Consider the following 17,266-nt stretch of genomic DNA (forward strand, 5'->3'; position numbering starts at 1 on the left):
GGGCCCTGAGGTCTAGGGGCCCCATCAGCACAGTGCCTCGGCGTGACAGCTCCTGACTTAGTCCAGAGGGGGGGCCTCGATGTAGTTTGCAGGGGGCCCCCTCAAGTTTTGTTACGCTAGTGCTCCCCACCCCCGATACAGCCTCACATTCTGATTCCTTACAGCGTTCTTGAGGTATTTTCTTCATCTGAGCCTCTTTCCTGGGTCAGGAGAGCCTATCCTAATACATTGCAAAGAGGAGAAGATCATTTGAATGCAATTTCCAAAAGTTAGCGCTCAGTTCACGCCCTGCTTCCTTCATGACCTATTCTCTCCTGGGAACACTGGGGCGTCAACCTTTCCGCCCTAAATGAAAAGATGGATGCCTATGAGAAGCAGATTCGTTGTTTCATGTGAAGGTCATGGGGTCATTTCAGATGTCACTTCCCATCAGTGTGGAGATTTGCTACAGGTGAGTGCGCGAGCTCAAGCCTCTTTTGGGAAGTGACAGTAATGTATAAGCAAGTCTGATTTATCAAACCGGTTTTGTCTTTCAAGAGAAGCAATGAAATACAGAACACTTTCGGCCTGATGTACGACGGATTTTTGAATGCGCAAATGGGTTTTAGACCTGTTTGTGCATGCAAAAAACCTGACGCCCATGTACTAACCCTATTTTGCGAGTCGTTAATTAAATAGCGACTCGCAAAATAGGTTTAGTGACTCGCTATTAGGAAGGGGCGTTGCGAAGGCATCCCTTCCTAATATTAAGCCTGAACGCAATTTAAGAATGTTTACACTCGCAGTTAACCATTCGCAAACGGGAAGGGGTCCGGACCCCTTCTCCTTTGTGAATGGGTGCGCACATTTTTTTTCAGAGCAGGCAGTGGTCACAGGTACCACTACTTGCCCTTAAAAACGTTTCATTTCTTTTTTTTTAAATGCATCCCGTTTTCCTTTAAGGAAAATGGGCTGCATTAAAAAAATTACTCTATTTAAAAGCAGTCCCAGACATGGAGGTATGCTGACTCCAGCAGGCCACCATCCCTGGGAGTGCAAGCCATTCCCAATGGGGTTGCATACTGCGACAGCCTCATTATTTATGCATGAGGCATGCAATTTGCAACCCCATTAGAAATCGCAAACAGTGTCTCAGACACTGTTGTACATTGGCAATTGCGACTCGCAACTTGGCGTAATATGCAAGTTGCAATTCCCAATGGTCGTACATCTGGCCCCTTGTTTTATAAACAAACAGCAAAAACAATACAAGCTAAATAATTGGTATAAGTATGAGAAGGGATTACTAGGAGGTTAGTACAACTAGTTAAAGCAGTTAAAAGGGAATACATATTCGATCCAGAGGAGCACCTGGCACGTAAAGAGCTCTACGGAGGGCATCAAAGTCACACTGAGCCCAAGAATAAAAAGATGTCAGGAAGACAAAGTGAAAAAAGAGAAAACACCTGGCTGTCGATTTATGAGCCGCTATTTATTTTGGCGGATCAAAGCGAAAACTGTCAGTTCTTTCGCTTCAAGTATAACAATTCACACATATTCAAATGTTTAGACATTTTCAAAAACTGTTTTGGGTCATGTCGGAGTTAAGGTGTCAGGAAGACAAAGTCAGATGAGCAAAGAGCGTGGAAGGGAAGTGAAAGGTTGTTGACTGTCATGCATAACCATCGCAGGCGAAATTCGAGTCATTGAACTGGGTCTATGACAGGCTTAAGGTATGAACTCCTCCTCTCCATTCCAAGACTTGATGAAGAGTTTCTAATAAGAACCTTGCGCCACAAATGATGATGATACAGACTTGCCTTCACTTATAACCTCGCACGGTCCTGCCACCACGCCACTCCTGGACCCACCCGGGGGGGGGGGGGGGAGGGGGGGAGTGACTTGTTTGGCCGAACTCACCAGGCGAGTGACATGTTTGACCCTGCCTCCCAATGTTCCTTGCCCTCGCCTCTGGCCACATTTATGGCAAACATATTCAGTTTTCATGAAAGTGATTAGTTTGTGATTTCCTGCAGCCGGCACGCCCTCTTGATTTTGCAATACATCTCTTGTCTATATTTGTCCATGAGAGGTAGGTTGGGGCAGTCGCTTTAAAGGTCTTCTTTCTCAGAAATCTCATTTTTGGTGTCATCTCTGTGGAAGCTGAAGTACTAATGCCCGTTTTGCTAGAAATTGCAAATGGCCTCGAATTGGAAACAACGTATTGAGTGGTAATGTCGCTTGTCTGCGTTCGTGCTGTACCTTAGAGTCAAGTGAGCTCTCTTTTTTCAGCCTTTATGATTACATAAGAAGAGTCTGGGGCAGACTATCTGTAGGCTTAGGATATAAAAGCAGATTAGACCTGGATTCAAATTTCCCTTTCCATTTATAGTTCCTCATGGAGTTTCACTTTCTCCTTCTCCAGGGCCATCTGCCGGTACAATTCATTCTTCAAACAGGAAGGGATTTGGTCAGGGAGGGTTAGTGTGGGACGCTGACTGAGCTTGGCTACTAGATTCCTGCAGTGGCTTGCTTCAGTTAATGTTTATGCCAGCAGTGATTGTCTCTGCTTGAGTACTGTCCTTTATCCAGTCCTTCCATTTCAGTGGGACTGCCTGATATCCACCTCTTTGGCCTTGTTGAGTATCTATTCTTTGTAGATGATATATTAAATCTTTACAAATATATGATCAATATACCTACACCATGGTGGAGCCATCTATATTATCAATAAACCAAAACAATGACACAGTCAAATATGTTGTCAACAAACCTACACCATGACACAATGAAACAGCACTGTTAAACCAATATCATGAAGTAGTGAGATATGTAATTGAAACATCAATGACATGCAGCATCATAAATCTATACAGTGAGGCCTTGAAATATCTAATTAACAAACATATATCAAGTAAAATAAATGATACAATCCATAATCCTATTCAGTGATGCACTGAAATGTATCACCAATACACCTTTATATTTTAGCCATGAAAAATACCACATCACACTGATACCTTATTTAATAAATATTTAATCAATATACCAAAACCAGAGGTGTGAGGAAGGCCTCCTTTTTTGCCCTGATCCCCCCTATTTTTTGCTTGGTACTGATGGTAAATGACTCTGACTGTGCCCTGGACTCTGTAAGTTAGGTGTTATTATAATTGATACTGACACCCTAGTTTTAAGTCTGTAGTATATAATACAGCATGCAGGTTTATGGGCCCTATAGACAATACACTTAAGTGTGCACCACAGTGGTTGCTGCTGTCATTTTAAAGGCAGCACTGCCTTTCAGGTTGCCTGTACCTTAAATGTATATACAAATTCGACTTTGGATTTAAAGGTACATCCAATGTCTCTAACTACCTTCTCTTTATATATAAATCACCCCTAAGATCATCTCCCCTAGGTGCTGCAGTGGTAGGTTACCTTGTAACTATAAGCAGGGACGTTATAAAAGATGTTTTATAAGCTGTGATGAGTGAAAACTTACAATTCCTTTCTTCCCCATTGTAGTGAATGGCTCCATAGCTAACATTGGTATATTGTATTTAAGTTTAAATATTGACAGGAGCCACCTAAACAATATACTTGAAGGTATAAATCCAACAACTTGCCACTGTTGAATTTATAATAACTATTACAGAAAATAAGTTATTATACTTTTTTTCTGTTAGTCAAAGTCCAGCTTTGTAGCTGCCCTCTCCTTATTTGCCAGCCTTTTCCAGGCTGTCAGAGCTGCTTGGTGAGGTGTGAAGCGTCCTGTCGGAGTAGACAATGGATTTCCTGGGAATGGAGAACTTTGGCTGAAGAAGCCATAAGGCAGGAATGGGTGGAGGAACCAAACTGGTCTTCAAAGAGAGAATTACAGTTTGGGACCAGCACAGGCTGACCTCCCACATCATGTACCCCCAGTCACACAGGAGCCTCAGTAAGAAGTCAGGGGGTTGGAAGGGGTGTGTTAGTGAAACGTCACCACACCGGTGGGTTGGCTTAGCCAGATCTAACCCCAAAGGAGAAGAATTTTCCATGTTGGATTTTGAGAGAATGGTGCTTTCTGGGACAAGAATATTCCACACTTTGGAGGAAGTGATCATACACCTGGGTGAAACCCTGCTTCCCATTGGTCTGGGATTCCCCACTTCTTAAAGCCCAGAGACTGTGAATAAAAATGGGAGAGCATAGCTCCTCATATTTGCTGCCTGACACTACTAGGAGAAGAAGGACTGCCCTGCTAGAATCTGGATCAGCACAAAAAGGACTGCACACTGAAAGACTGCACCTGCTGCACAATCTGGTACTACAGCCCGAAGAACTTTGTCTTGCTTCAAAAACGATTAATGAGTGGACTCCCTGCACGTTACAGGTTAACAGAGGCCACCTGCATCATCTCCACCAAGAGTCCCCATCCTGGAGTGCGTCCAGTGGACCTTTAAGGATTTGGCCGGGTGCATTGTGGGAATTGTAGTCCAGACATCCCAAGGCCAAACTAGGATATTCTAGACCCTTGGATTTGTGTCAGGAAGAAGTTCCAGAAGTTTGGAGAAGTTTGGAGCAACATTTGGAAAATGCACCACAAGGTGACCAACTTAACATCGAGAGTCAAGCCGTCTACCTTCAACCGTGACCCGGCCTAGATTTCAGGTTCGTCCCCCTCAAAGCTCCGGAACTTCAAACTTCCAGACTTTGACTGGGGCCTCGTGGAGAAGCAGTCCGACAACATTGAATCGAAATCGGACTGCTCTAGGGGACCACTTGGTGTTGAGAGACAAATCTTCTAGAAAAGTTTATAAGTTTGAAGGTAACATTTTGACCTAGGCCTCCCACTTAGTGTATTCGACCAGGGTTCCATTGCGATCTCCGTCAAACTTTGATGTTGTCCAGGTCAAGCATGACCAGATGTGTAAATAAAAAAAAAATCAAATTTCTGGTCCCCTACATTGGATTTTTGTCATTTTGGTGTCTATTCATAAAAATGTAATCAATTGTTATAACTTGGTGTTGGATTTTTATTGTGTTTTGTGTCTTACTTATTTAATGTGTTTTTAAATGCTTTACACGCCTGTCTCTTTAGTTACTCCTGCCTGCTCGTTGCCAGCTACCAAGGTATGAGAAAGGGAATCATTTATTGAGTCCTTTATTGACCCTTTAATCTTGGTTGTGCCCTTATTACTAGTGGTAAGTCACTACCTGTCACTTCTAATAATCAACTTTTCAACAAGCGATAATGAAATATAAGATCCTATCCAAGACACAATGAAACATATGGACTATACGCCTTTACCAGATCAATAAACATGTAGCACAGCAGGAAGAAATATCAGTAATAAGCCTTTATAAGTGCAAATTTAAAATCAAATATATTTATGCATATATATATTTTAGAAGATGTACAGGCTGAGGTTGGAGTGCCTCCCTTTGTATGTGGCTAAAACAATAGAAAAAGAAAGCGCCAATGGTACATCAATGATGCACATCATACAAGATTGTTAATTTAGAATATATTAGTAATGTCAATGCAAGTGGTGCCCAACCCAGCATCCAATGCTGTATGTCAAATAACTCTGTACAATTTAACAATGGGGTTTGCACACATATTGCATACGTTAATTATTAAACAATTTTGCAAAAATAAATACCAAATGATAATTGTCTCCTTTTCAGATTGTGTTTTTGATTTCTTGTGTCAATTTGTTGCTTTCATTTTGTGTCTCCCCCCAAAAAAAACATATGAACATACACAGCCAATACATATTTGGTCCACAAGGAAAGAATTACCAAGGCATATTGGTCGTATTTCAAAATAATGCTTTACAGTTATATATTTCAAATGTTGATCAGGTTTTAAATCCAAATTTGAATAATGGAGTCCCTGCAACAAGTTGAAGTAATCGTGTGGTAATCAAACGTAAAGTCAATTTTGTTCTTATGTGTGGTAAAGGTAACTCAGTCAGACAAGTCATCTATGTTTAGTTGTTCAAACATAAGTAACTTTGTGAAGGGCAGTCCACTTAATAAAATTCCAGTTGAAATGGTTATTTATAGGTAAAAGTTCCAATGAAGTGTGGTGAGCCTCTCCTAGGCATGCCATGTTCTTGTATTATGGGCCAGATGTATGAATACTGGTCCCAAAAAGCGGCTGAAATTTGCGACCTGTCTTGTTACTACAAGTATAGAACTTAGCAAAACCACCTATATACCTGTTGGTTGCTGCATACAATTCCATATCAGAGTAAGTCCCAGTCTGCCATACCTCATTAATAGTCATGAGGTAGGCTATACATTTTGGCACACTCAGATTGAGCAAAATCACAAGGATGGTGACCTATAATGGCTGATAGACCCCCATGTCTGAGATCGATAAAAAATGTAAACAGTCCATTAAAAAAATGGGATGCTCTTAAAAAAACATTAAGGTTTCACTGGAAGTTGGCAGGGTCCCCTGAACCACTCCCTACTGCCTCTGCAACTATTAGAAACGTTCAGAAATAGGAAGTGGTCCAAAAGCGGATCCTTCACTTTTACAAAACAGTTAACTCTCCAACTTGGGGTCAGTAATGTTTCAATGGTTTGCAACCTTAATTTCGGTCTCAAACTATTGATACATTTGAGTCTGATTCGTTATTTTGATGCAACACCCACAGCATGTCCCTTTCAAGTATTGAATCAGTATCCAGTCGAAACCTCTTTTTAACCCCTTCCATGCTGCCGCGATTCTGCGCCTGTGCGGCGAAATCGCAAGTGGGCGGGTTTATGGCGGCCCCCAGCCGTCATCAGCACACGAGCGCCGTAGTGCACGACAGCTGGGGGCCGTCATCAGCATGCAAGGGGTTAAAGAACAAGTCATGCCAACACAAAATACCTCTCTCCACTAACCCATTTCTCCTACTGTATTTCCTGCTTGCAGCCCAAACGCCATGTGCTCCGGTCACCGGGTCAGGGATATCCCAAGCACAAATGTAGAACTCAAGTAAGCAATATCCACGTTCGCTAGGTCATACTACTGATCTAGGATTGGTTGTTCTAAGCACCTTAACAAGTTCCAGCACTCTAAATTGGAATTAATCTTAAAAACAACACCTCAAACAACACATCTATGAGGTGTGCTGCACATAAAACGATCCTTAATAAGAATCACATCGTCGGGAGAGCTCAGCATGGATGGCATGATTGGAGGCACGGAGCCCTAAAGAGCCCGCAGCCGTGCGCGGGCACTGGAGCGAACACTAAACGAAGAATCAGGTCAGTGGATGGGCGAATTTGCGACTCATCAGCAGAGCTGTCACTGTCCCCAGCTAGGAAGCTCACGTGAATATAAAATCTACGGTGCTGTACCTACAAATGCCAGCAAAGTGCTTTCAAGAATAACTGATGTGGAAGCGCGCGTGAGGCAGGAGAGGACCTCTCATTGTGGGCGAGCTCCATTTTTCCCTTGCCAGTTAGTGCTTGTAACCTGCGTGCTTTGTTTCCAACAATGAGCATAAAATCGTCTCTTAATTCCTGCTCAGCCAAGCAAGCTTTGCTTGAATACATATGTGCTTCTTATTGAATTGCTCCTCGTTTCACAAGTAACTGGCGATACAGTGAAGCTCTGCAAACAACATTCATTAGCATTCTCTAAAGAGACCTCTTGCCTTCTCTGAAAGGTTTATCACAAAGCCTTAAAGAAACATGAATGGGGCATTTAAACATGGCCGCCGACAAAGACAATGACAGAATATCCGGTTGCCGGGACAGTTCCCTTAAAGCCAAGACTGCTTGAGTGTATAGCTAAATATTCATCTGTGGGTTCTGCACTAACCCTGTAGATGCACTTGTACAGCACTAATTGCTGGTTCAGGGGTGTCCCTGATTCTTTGATTTGTATGTGGCTTTTACAGGTGGGTAGTTCCTCCATGTACAGCATTCTTCATATAGTCATGGGCGTGGCTGGGAGAGGCAACATCCATCTATTCAAAAAGGCACCGACGCTTGACTGCGTGAAGCGGTGAACAGCCTTTACAACGAAACTTTTACAATGCACTACCACTACGACGCAACCATTACAACGCAAACCATTACAATGCATTGCGCTGGGGGGCGCTCTAGGATAGGGAATAGATTTAATTTACTATCCAACACCTTCCCTACTATCTACGGGGACTGGAGTTGGAATAGTAAATTAAACTATTCACTATCCAGCACCCCAAAGCGCTATGCGTTGTAATAGCATGCGTTGTAAAAACTGCGTTGTAACGGCATGCGTGGTAAAAGCATGCGTTGTAACGTCATACATCCGCGTGATGCGGAAGCTAATGTGGCAATAACCCCTTCATTCACTCATGTTCACCCTGAGTCCCTTCTGGTCAAGGTGACGGGATGGAGCTGATAAGTTCAAGTCTAGGCAGCTAGACTAGCCTTCTGTAGCTGGTTATAATGTTAACACCAGTAGCGGCTCGCACAGGTAAGAGCAGTGGGGTGGGGCAGGGCAGGTGGTGGACGTCGACAGAAGACAGGTGATGCAGCGTGCGCAAATTAAGTGGTGTTATTTATTTATTTAATATTACTTTTCCAGTTGTCTGTCGACTGCTACTACCCCTTACCCCTCACACCGCCCCGCCTCACCGCTCTCACCTGTGCGAGCCGCTACTGGTTAACACTATCTGGGCAGAGGTTGCACATCATTAGTATTTGCTTAAACCCTAAATGCAGCAATAAGCAATAGAAAGGTGAGATGTCATTGTACGGTAAAGGATCGAGCACTGCACAGCAACACGTGGCCCAGCATATTTTCTAACTTTTAGTCATTTGAACTAAAACTATTTTTTTCGTTAAAATCTGCAAATTATGCAGAATTTGATAGTATATGTGACAAGAACAACTTCACAATTATGCAGAATACATTGCAGCCATAGAATCCACATCATTCTAGTGGATATGAATAAAGAGGCTTTCCACCACCAATTCAGTTCTCCTACCGAGCTAGTAAGTACTCCTGAAACTAGACTGAATCCCTCAACTGCGTCTTTCAAAAAAGAGGTGAAAGCCATACCGATAAATACTTTTCTGAACTAGAATTTTAAATCTTCTCCTTCTGGTCTAAGAAATGATGCTTCCTCTACACCCAGGTTTTTTACTTTCCAACGATGCTCTTGTATATTGAGTTGTCGGCCTTGCTCTGTAAAGTTCTCCCTCAGCCCCCGCTTGGCGCTGCGACATCCTGTATCGCTCGGGGACATGTTGATGTGCTGTCTCACCTATGTTATTACTTCTTATCCAAGCTCTCGTATATAGCCTGGAGGGCCTAGCTCGGCATGGGCCTTACTCCCCCAGCTTGGAGTTGTGACTACTTGTATAGCTCTTGTAAAGCACTCTGATACCCTTTTGGGTCATGTCCGCGCTATATGAAATGCTATAAATAAATAAGGTCGGTTGTGGACTATTTTAAATTCAAGCTAAACTGCATAATCCTTTGTGTCGACCAGGTGCAGGTACATTTTAGGACATTTCCCATCCCCACTTACTGCTGTGAGAGAACCCTATAGCTGTTGCGCGCCAATCTGTGCAAGGGCTGTGTATGGAGTAATTCCTGCCATCCTGGCAGCGTGAAGGTGTTGGTGACAGCAGGGCCGGTCCTAGATCTTTTGGGTCCCCGGACGAAAGGAAAGATGTGAGGCCCCTTGAATTTGCATGTAACATCCAATCGCGGCCGGCCTGATGCGTGAGTGGGGGGTCACGTAGGTGTTCGCACGCGGGGGCGTAATTTAAAAATAAAATAAACTTACCTTCCCAGGTCTCGCGTCGTCTCTGCTCCTGACCTGCTCTCCTGCAACAGGAACAGGAACAGAACAGGAAGCCTCCCTCCCCTAAGCCAATCTCAAGGCTGCAAAGGCAGCATTGTGATTGGTCGGTACGCAGACAAGCCAGACCAGCCAGGCGTACCTGCCAGCCAAGCCATTCTTACAGCCTTGGGGGCCTGAAATAGTTCAAATTATCGCGCTTGCAGTAGTGTGATGGTTAGTAGCTGTGTTGTTACTAAAATTGGCAGCGTGGCGAGGGCAATGTGTGGTGCAAGCTGCAGTGACTGCCTGATGAGAGCCCTGGCACTTATGTTGTTACAAATTAAGCACTCACTGCTCTGCTCTTTGAAAATATTCTGCCAGCAATAAATAAACTACTGCAGACCACTGCTGGCTGGGTGTGTTTATTTTTGTCTCTTTTATTGAAAGGCTGCATGCTACATCGTGTGTGTTTGGTGAAAGGACAGGCCCCGTACCAAGGAGCGATATACCCGCTCCATACATACATGCAGATGGTATTGTCAGAATTCTCTCTTTTTAAATTACGGACAAAAAGCCTCAGGCAAAGCTCATTTATGCAGATCAGATAACTGGTCTGGGACCACAGGCTCCTAATCCATGACTCAGCGAGAACCACAAGGGACATAATACTTAAATATGACTGCAAAATCAGTCTCTTTGGAAGTTCAAAAATTAATAGAGAGGTGAAGTTGGTCTCTCACTTGCAGTGCCAGATGTCATGCAAGGCGGACACACTGTGGGTCAAAGGTTACACAGGAGGATGAGTATGCCATGATAATTCTCATTGAGTAATTGTTATGGATGATTTCAGCTCCAAAGGTGGACAGTGCTATCACTGGCTCTCTGTGCAACTAATATGCTTAACTAGACTTAGTGGGCAGGCATCAAGCAGATACTTAGAGCTCTATAGTTGCCTCACACATGTGCATTCTGGGACCTGTAGTTTTCCTTCCCTTCTGCGGCGCTCGGAGTGCCAGAAGGAAACAAGCATTCACAATGCAATAGGTCTCCCATTTGCGCGAATTTAAGCTATAAGCATTGTAAATGACTATGCCTTTTATTTATGTTTAAAAAACCAAAATATCAATAAAAAGGCATTGTCATTTACAATGTCAATAGCTCAAACTCGCTTAAATGCGAGACCTATTGCATTGCAAATGCTTGCTTTACATGGAGCACCAAGATTGAACATTTAATATTAAATCAATCCCAGAAACCATTCAGTTCTTTTGCTGTTCAAGGACAATCGAAAAATGAATTATTTATATGAAAATGGGCAGTGAAAGAAGCTGCTGAGGCCTCTCGAGTTCACAGCAGCAGAGCAAGCCTCAACATAAATGAGGAAACAAAATGGCCCACTTAAGCCTCAGGGACTGCGCCTCTCGCACCAGCCGAATAACTCCCTTCCCAATCCAACCCTGGCACTGCATAATTACTACAAGGCCCAGGGAAGGGGTCACCCACACCTGAACCTTGCAGTTTGATCCAGTGCTTCAAGGCCCAGGGAGGGGGCCCCCTCCCCTGGGCCATGAAACAGTAAGGACACACTTCCCACAACACACAGTTTATACACAAAGAAAGGTCAAAAACAAGTTGATCTGGCTGCCCCCTCCACCCATCACCCACCTCCTCTTACCTGTGTCCGCCTTCCCCTGGAAACAAAGGGCCTAGAATGGCTGATACTTAACTAGACACTGCCTGCCTCTGACACTGAGCTAAGATAATTGCTTGCCCAACTGGTTTGCTGTCCCCATTCAGTTTGTACCTTCCCCCACCCCTGCACCCCCAGGAATGTCACCACGCCAGCAAGTTCATGATATAATATGATCAGCTGGGGCAGGGGGCCTCGCAAGAATAGGTTGGCTAATGTGAAAGTGTGGCCTTTCACACTGATGGGGGGCCCCCTAATCTTTGGCAGAGCGCGAGGCCCTGGTCCGCTGCCCACACTGCCCATGCCTAGCGCCGGCCCTGGGTTTCCAGAAACCCTGTTCGATCAGGATGAATCCTCCATCCGCTGCCACTATAGTGGTACTTATCAGACAGAAAATCCTGCGCCCCGCCCAGAGCACCCTCCCTCTTCCTTGTGTCCTTGTTTAGTGATTTTTTTTTCTTTTCTTTTTTTTACAATTGTCTTTTATTCTAGCTAGGACTCCATCTTGTGCACGGCAGATACAGTGCCTTCACTGTCCGCTAAAGGGAAGTTGCAGGAATGCCCACAATCTCACATCGTCCAAGTGTCCCTCACTTTACAGTACCAGGCAGGGCTTCGAGACGTCACACCTTGAACACCATAGAGAACAGATTCATAGCGAGGTGTAAAAGGCCAGTACTGGTTCTTGGACTGCCACACACATGCTTTCCATACCATGCCAGCTGTATGGAAGTTCTTCTGTACTCAACACAGTCTGGTACCAAGATCCTTTGGCGCTTGCATGCTGTGTTATAGAGGCAACTCCAATATCAGAAGATGTCTTGTAACCCCGCAAGGTCATGTCTTCCGCAAAGTACTCCCTCATCACAGCTGGAAGCCTGCCTTCTTAATGTCCACAAAAATAAAATCCATCTCTGAATTCAGCCAAAAGAGCACCATGGTGTTTGGTTCACGTCACAATCAAGCAAGACGTTGAGCACTGTGCATGGAGCTCCCTGAATGGTCATCTTGGTGCGAGATGCCACAGTGTACTGCACGCTGTTGAGACCGCCTTCCCGATCTACCTTGAACTGCTCCTGCTTTTGAGCTGCAATCCTTTTCTGATCTCGTTTCCTCCAAGCTGGGTCGTGGATATGTCGAAACGTCTCGTATCCTGTGGTGATTCCAGAGGGTCGGAGAAGCTGCAGACCGGCAGCCTTAATCCTGCGATAGAACTCGTCGTCCTCGCGCCCCCAGCCCTAAAACCTGTTCGACATTCCATTACACATCTCATAGTGCACTTTGGTCAGCAGGTGGATGCCCCCCACATATGTCTTGTAGTGATAGAGAGGGTGGAGGTCTGGGGATGCCACGTGGAAGGGGCCCTTGGCCGGGTAACCGTAGTCCAGCTCCAGGTTCACCGGCAGCAGGTCCACGTCATGCATTGCAAGGTAATCCGTGTCATTCCCGCTCTCCAAGAAGCCCACGTTTATCAATGACGCTCTGTTAAACCTGAAATGATCCACCTGGTTGACCACAAAGATGCGATGTCGAATCTTCTTCTTGGTCAAGTATTCATGCATGTGGGGCACAAAGCTCAGAAGCTCCTCAAAACGTTCCCTGAATGGCACCACAAGTGCCAGTTTGTGGGGGCCCCAGGAGGAATCATCCTCAGATATGGCAATGTGTTCATGGGGGCAGGGTTTTGCATCCATAGCCTGAGTTTCCTGAGCTCGCCGGCTAACATCAGAGGAGCAGCTAAACTGAAGCCACAGCATGGATATGAAGGCCAGGAACAGGCAGAGAAAGAACAGCCTTAGAATGGTGAATTTTCGAGACAGCATTCCCATGAGGCAGTGCGACCGTGCGGGCTCCTGGTAGTGCAGAGCTGCCTTCCTCCGGGACGGGTACATCCTCCTCTTCCGCTTGTTTAGTGATGGGAGGGGCAACAGCAGCATCCAATAGGCCGATGCCACCAAAAGGGCTTAAGGGGATAGGGTTATAGGGGGACGCTATTTGGCGTCAAACTGCTGCATAAGGACCGAAAAATAAGCTTTGGAGCACTTTAGTAACAAAATGAATCTGCCTTGAGTGCTGACTTTCTTGCATGTTTGCTGGATGTGGGCTACACTGCACATCACCAAACAATCCTCAAAGGGAGCTGACTCACTAAATGTCTGGTACACAATGAAGTACATCAATCGGTGGATCAATTATCCCTATGCCTAATTCATACATCTTTACTAATTTACACACAGTTGTGTATGTAAATTATGAATGATGCAAAATGCTCACACACACATACGAGAGTCACAGAGACAGAGAGTATTTTGGAGACAGACCACGATACAAATAATTACCGGGGTACTTGCACCCAGCCTAAGCAAATATTACATTTGTGCATGTCCTTCCAACATCTTCCTGTTTCAAGGAGGAAGGCGTTCATCTTCTGGTCAAAAATAATTATAAAACACGATTGTTTGCTCACATTCCCCCCTGTCAAATACAACATTTTCGGGTACAATTAAGCAAATGAACATGTGGAGAAAGGATCCTGATGTCTAATTCATACATCTTTACTAATCCCCATACAATTGTGCATGATTTAAAATGCTGTCTTTCTCACACACACACCACACCCCTGGCTATTCCACAAATAATAATCCGGAAACTCACACACAGCAAATGTAAAGTAGAAAACAAGCTTTCACTGTGCTTCCGGCATTTCCCAGTTTCAAGGGAAGTTCATGATCTGGGCAAAAATAATGATACAAACAGTATAAACTTAACAATTGTTTGCTCATGTTTGCCCTTGTCAAATTCACGATTTAGGTCATGTAGGTCCGAGAGCAGCTTACTTTTGGATCTCGTTATTTATAAAGAGGGATATGAACATTTACTCTCGCTATCAACCCCAGCAATATGTAATGCTGTGCTTAATTTTATCAGAGTAGCACTCAGTATCAGAAATCGATATTGATATTGTCATGGATTGTTGTTTCCTATCTATGTGAACAGTGTAGAATTTGGTATTAATTATGAATTGTATTTGTATTTGCATTGTCAAATTTTCCTTTAATATACGTGATTTCTTTTAAAACTTACCTGTAAAATATTTAATGGTAATATAAAAATGCTACGGATATATAAAAAATGCTTACGGATATAAACATAATTGTATGATCTTGTTAATTTGTGTAATATGCTATGTTATACTTTTATGATTCTGATTTATGAATCGAAATAAAGTTTTCTAAACGAAACGAGAGCAGCTTACTACCACGGAGCACAATGTCAAATCTTATGCTTCTGTTTTGTTGGTCTAACTAACCCATCATTTGCATTGTCATCCCGTTTCAACTCCTTAGACCCCAGAAGAGCGGCTACTTTTCCAGGCTCATTCACAATTAAGAGTGAGCACGCGCGTGTGTGTGTATGTGTGCGCGCACACGCACGCAGGCGTTTGTGCTTCAGTGGGACATGAGTGTGTTAAGCATTTCTGATGCACATTCCGAGACTCCTCCACACACAAAAATACATAATTACTAGTGAGTGTCTGGACCAGTAGTTCAGCAAAAACACAGAGGGGCAGAAATGGTTACAACATCATACTCCCTTGGTAATCCACTGTGTGATTTGCTGAGGCTCTACTCCCTGAGTTTCTTTCCGGAGTTCTCAACAGGTAATTATAAACATGAAACACCAACATAACCGGTACAAGAGTGGGAGGGGCATTCATATATTGAACTAGCCTTTAAATAATCAAACAATATAACTTGAGCATAAACGGTCAGGCACTGGATGGCCACTCTGAAAAAGTGTTCCAAAAGAAGTCTTTATTTCTGCATCTGCTTCGGTTAAAACTTCACATTCAATGATTCACCCAACGTGTTTTATTTCATATTTGGAACTTCTTCAAGGCTAAAACTATTTTCTTGTTCGGTTGTTCATCAATATATGTTCATAGACTATAAATTGATGAAATCGGAGTTTGGTCCAGTTAGTCGAGTTTACAGGTGAGACCACTAAATGAAACTGTCAGATCATGAAGGGTGAATAGTTCCAGGGTGTGGGAGTTATTCGTTTTTGTTTTTCAAAAACAAACCATCACTTTTGGAGTTGACTTTTGAAATTCAAAAAACGTGTGAAATGTTTGATGGCAACATGGAGGATGGTAAAACCTGTTGAACTTTTCCTACATTGACAGGAACTGCCATGACTGCTGTTCCTGCCTATGTAGAGAGAAGTTGGGGGTGCTGGCAGACAAGTCCCACAGAATGACGAAGGTAATGTCCACCACCAAACTCCATCCATCAAACTCTAAATTGGTCCCAGAGCTCAATTCTGCTGAGGTGGTAAGGCTTGAATGAGTATCCAGTGGGTGAGGTAACAGTCTTCAGTTTCAAGTTTTGGTGGGAACTTTATACAACTGACCTATTTCTATCTTCCCTTCAAAAATTCTTAACATATCCATCGCTCAAAGTACTTTGACATGTATGGCCATAATTGCTAAACATGAGTGGGCCAATTCACAAAAGCATTTACAAGTACAGTTACTAGTACTACAGGAGTACTCTTTTACGTACTCTGACATCCAAATCCCTATTAGTAATATGCAAGGAAGGCACAGTCTTTCTATTTTTACTAATTATTTTATAAAATATTCCTGGAATATTCCCATTTTATTTCCCAATTTAGATATTTTGGGTCAATTCACAAAGAAGTTTAGGAGTAGGTAAAAGAGTACTATAGGAATACTATTTTACATACTTTAAAATAACATGCTGGCTAGGCCCCATTGCATTTATTTTTCGTCACGTAGCTTGAGAGTGCATTGGTCATATAATCACCACGGAGTGCATTGATTTAATAACATTGTACGGCTAAATGCTTTTGTAAAGGTTTATGGTGGAGAAGCTCATAGCAACATTAACAGCTGGTCATTGGCACAAGGCAAAATGCCAAGTGACATACTCCATCAATACTCAAACAAGGGACATGAAAACACAGGGGACAGCATCTTGTGCAGGAGTGAGCAGACCCCCTTTCTCCAGTGTCTTCATCACTCACAAGCCTCTCTCTAGAGCAACAATTCCTTCCTATTCGTTGAAAATCATGGCAAGTCCTCAGTTCTATTGTGATGACAACTTACTGTAACACTGTTACCTAATATAGGTTCACATAGTCGTTGCTCTTAGCTATTGTACAGAATGGGGCATCCTTTGTTTTCACTTCAGTGTAGCAGAGTGAATTGTCTACTCAAATGTCTAGCAGTTGCAAAAAGTATTCCTGTTCTAACAATATTGAGTAAAAGAAGAGAAACGTTTCTTAAGTGTACTGAAGAAAAACAAGGAAGCTGCAGAGAAGTACGTCGGAAATCTTTGAATGGAGCGTAAACTAAGCCTGGGCGTGAAATTCTGCTCCGCTCGCAGTTTGCTGAGTTTTTCCCACTCCACGCTCCAATATCCATGCAGCACACGGAGTTATGAAAAACTCAGCAGAGTGGAGTTTTTTCCTCGCTTGCGCTCCCCAACGTTAAGTTGGGGAAAGCAAGCAAGGAAAATCTTACTCCAGACCATCTCCTAGTGAGATTTCGCAACAGGGGCGGTCGCGGATGGTCGAAACTACTTGCTTTGAGCAACCTTCCATTGTCAGTTAAGGAAGCATTGAGGAAGTTGCAGCTCGAGTAAAACATCTACTTGAGTGGCAGAAAGAAGCAGCGCCCTCTAGCGCTGCATGTGTTGCCGTTCATGCTAATTTTACAGTGCAGGACAAACACCTGGCGCTAAAGATCAGTGCGAATAGCACAACCAAAAGTACTGCGCCACTTGCGGAACTCTGTGTAGCA

The 17,266-nt window shown here is 43.6% G+C and overlaps 1 protein-coding gene and 1 pseudogene across 1 annotated transcript in view; both read right to left on the reverse strand.

The window, feature by feature from the left end:
* The window catches only part of LOC144822714 (voltage-gated delayed rectifier potassium channel KCNH8-like), a 1,606,123-nt gene that overhangs the window by 1,427,478 nt on the left and 161,379 nt on the right, over positions 1-17,266 (reverse strand). The window lies entirely within an intron of this gene.
* LOC144824668 (beta-1,4-galactosyltransferase 7 pseudogene) lies at positions 12,360-13,331 on the reverse strand (annotated as a pseudogene).

The sequence above is a fragment of the Lissotriton helveticus genome, chromosome 3_1 (assembly GCF_964261635.1).
Source record: "Lissotriton helveticus chromosome 3_1, aLisHel1.1, whole genome shotgun sequence".
In the NCBI taxonomy this organism is placed as follows: Eukaryota; Metazoa; Chordata; class Amphibia; order Caudata; family Salamandridae; genus Lissotriton; species Lissotriton helveticus.